This window comes from Ambystoma mexicanum, chromosome 9 (genome assembly GCF_040938575.1).
Source record: "Ambystoma mexicanum isolate Mex_15411 chromosome 9, UKY_AmexF1_1, whole genome shotgun sequence".
Taxonomy (NCBI): Eukaryota; Metazoa; Chordata; class Amphibia; order Caudata; family Ambystomatidae; genus Ambystoma; species Ambystoma mexicanum.
The window spans coordinates 800,242,179-800,245,827 of NC_090931.1; positions in this window are offsets into that span (position 1 = coordinate 800,242,179).

Here is a 3,649-nt window from a genome sequence, read left to right on the forward strand (position 1 = left end):
TGGGGAAGGAAGCCCTGGCAAGTTTATGCTGACTGTGACGTGAGATGCCTGAGCCTGACAGAGGGGGGCGTACATAATTGGTGTGCTATAAGGTCTGAGCCAGGCAGAGGGGGACCTTTGAGAACTTCACATTGGAATACACGTAGAAGGCCAGGCGGGCCTCAATCCACGATTTGGAACTCCTTTGAGTGTTAAGAACCCGAGCCAGAGTGCGTCTTTGGAGGGATGGAGAGGCCCTTGAGGGCCATGTAGGTGATTGTGGCCTGGCTCCAGCCTGACATCTTGGAGGGCTGGGGACATGAGGGGTAGGAATCATGACATCCACGGGGACCAGGTGGGGTTCATAAGAGGACGCCAGGGCTCGGACAACATCCAGAAGACTATAGCCTTGATCCACTATGCGCAGGAGTCGGACCTCGATGCAAGCCTTCTTTCTTTAGACTCAGAGAAAGCATTTGATAGAGTGGAATGGAGGTACAGGATGCTTCTCCTCCAGAAGATGGGATTTGGGGAACATATGAGGAAGTGGGTAGCTGCCCTATAAAGAGCCCCCACAGCAAAAGTGCAAGTAAAAGGAGAGATTACAGCCTCCTTTGGTCTCTCACGGGGTACAAGACAAGGATGCCCCCATCCCCCTTAATGTACGCTCTTACAATGGAACCACTAGCCATAGCTGTGAGGTCACACCCGGGTATTCGGGGAATTCAAGCTCTCCATGTTCGCAGACAACATCTTGGGATACTTGGTGGAACCTTACCTGTCACTGCCTCCCCTTCTTTCCGTAATAGGAGCTTTTGGGACATTCTCGGGGTTGAAAATTAATAAATCAAAATCTATGTTGCTCCCCGTCCGAGCTCAAGACCCAGTCTTGGACCCCCTAACCAGGTTCCTGGGGATCAGAGTCAAGAAAGTTACCATCCGCTACCTGGGTATCCATCTTACCAGGGATCTCTCACAGCTGGCGCTAGCCAATTACAAGCCCATAATGGCTGAGATTAAGACGACGTGAAGTGGTGGAGTAGCATGATTCTGTCTTGGTTTGGCCGCATCACGTCGGTGAATATGAATGTCCTACCGTGATTATTGTACCTGTTAATGGCTCTTCCCATGAGAGTCCCGTACCGGATCTTTGGGGAACTCTAGAAAACAATTCAGGTATTCATATGGCAGGGAAAGACCCCAAGGACCAAGAGAACTACTCACACTCTTCCTAGGCAGGAAGGGGCTTTGGTCTGCCCGATTTCCGACTTTACTTTAGTGCAGCCCAGCTCTGGGTCCTCCTAGAGCATATGAGAGATGAAAAGGGTACATATTGGACCTTCTTGGAAGGTATGGATACTCATCCACTCAAGGTGCCGGACCTCCTCTGGGACCCACGCAAGGCCATCCCGCCAAGATATTGCATCACCCAACACTGGGGGCACTGTTGTCCGTATAGAGGGAGGGGGTGCACACCAAACACCTTATGACATGGCCTTCCCCAATGGCCTCGCTGTGGGGTCTGGTATTCAGGTTGGGGAATAAATACTAATAACCTGACAGGGAGACAGGGGTTCCGTCAGTATTTGAATTAATTAGCAGGGGAGGATCTCACGGAAGAGGAATGGAACAAGGTATTCAAAATAGCTTTCCAAAGGAATCCATTTACAGCCGATATGGAGCACAACTTAAAAGTCTTCCAGGAATGGCATAGAGATCCGCTAAAAATATCAAAAATCTTTGCGGGGGTCTCCTCAAGGTGTCGCAGGGGATGCGGCCAGGTAGGATCAAGGGACATATGTGGTGACACTGTCCGGAAATACAGAAATATTGGGAAGATCTGAGGGGATGGATGGAAGAGGTCACGAGGGAACTACTCCTGCAAGACCCATTAACAATGTTACTTGGCCTCCCCCCGAGGGATTCGGGGACACACAGATACCCCAGAATGTGGGAAACGATGCAGCGTCGGGGAGGGTAGCACTGGCGCAGAAATGGAAGAGCCCAGTAACTCCAAGCAAAGAGGACTGGCACAGCAAAGTAAAAAACATGTTCCTCATGGATAAGTTGACCGATTTCGTTAACGATGATCTAAGCTCCTTCCGAGCAGCATGGGAAGGAGCAAGGCAGAAATGGGAATGGGAAGTGCATTGAAGAGTTAACTGGTTTCGGGTAGAGTGGGGTGTGGTTGGCTGTTGTAGGACGGGAGGAGTATAGGGAAGGCGTGATGGAGGGGAGCCATTATCCAGCTCAACGTAAAGAAATTCATAGACTCAGTGAGAGGTATCACCATGCATACGTTCAAGCACCGGCAGCAACATCTCCAGTAGGGGACATGGATTCATAGCTCTTCTATTGTTTCGGACAAACTTTCTATGATCGAGTAACCACTGTTTATGGTAAATGTTGGAGGGGTGGGGGGGGGTGGAACAGTCAGGGGTAACTCGGACGGTCATTAGGTTGATAAACTCTGTTCCAATGGTTATTGTTACCGTTTTTCATAAATGGCAATAAAAATGAAAGTAAAAAAAAGAGAAAATACAAGTAGGCCGTGCTTTACATAGATTGCTGTGAACATTGCCCTGCATTAGATTCTGTGAGCAGAATCTCCACACAGCCCAGAGCACAGCTATAGCTTTCAGAACCCCACTACCCAGACTTTTCAAAGAACACACGCATTGCTTCACAAATCTAGTGTGCTCAGAACCGGCAAACCCCTTATTTATTTAAATTATGTTTTATTATTTAATTAACAAATTATTATTATTTTTTTATTATTATTTTTGGGGATTTTGTTTCTGAAATCTTAGTATACATATTAGGCTTAATATTTCATGCTTCTTATTACTAAGTGAAGAGGAGCAGCTGAATGTCTCTACAGGAAGTCCCGCACCTATTCTGCCTATATGTTGGAAACCAGAAATTGCGACATGTGCAACTCCAGTAATGGTACCCATTACACGAAAAGCCTTTGAGACAAGGTATCCACTGATAAATCCCTATATGATGTATTCTCAAAGAGATGGTGTTCTCCTTAGGGAGGACCCCGAAGAAGTGTGAAGACATGAACAGGAGAGGCTGGTGATGTCACAAGAGATGAACGTGATGCACAGAGAGATAACCAAAGAAGAAAAGGCATGGATCTTATGGAACCTGATGGCGAAGTAAGGAATTAAGTAGATGCTCATGTGCGGAATGAAGATTGCATGTGTGAGAAACACTGCAGAAAATCCAAGTCCTTTTATAACTACAGATGCTGTAACGCAAGTAGGCTAAGTAATTAAAGGTTGGCTATACATAGTGAATAGACTGCAGGTGGTGCAACCAATATACATATGTATATAGAATCTGGATATTCAATGTCATAACTTTAGTAAGCTCAACCCGTGGAGAAAGGAGGATTGATAGCTGTGTGTGTGTTGCAGCAAAGAAATAGGCCGAAGCGTGAAGATGGACCAAAGGAAAACTGTCTGGCCTGGTGTCAAAGGCTAGAGCAGCCAAAACTGGTTATCAGTCCTTGAAGAACAGTGAACTTGAGAACGCTGAGGCATCACTTGTTAAGTGCAAAGAGAGAACACTATGAGTGCCAAGTTCTTTATTCAGGACAATGAAATGCTATGAAATGGGCCTGGTCACAGTCTCTAATCACGTGAATCCAAGATGGAAATAG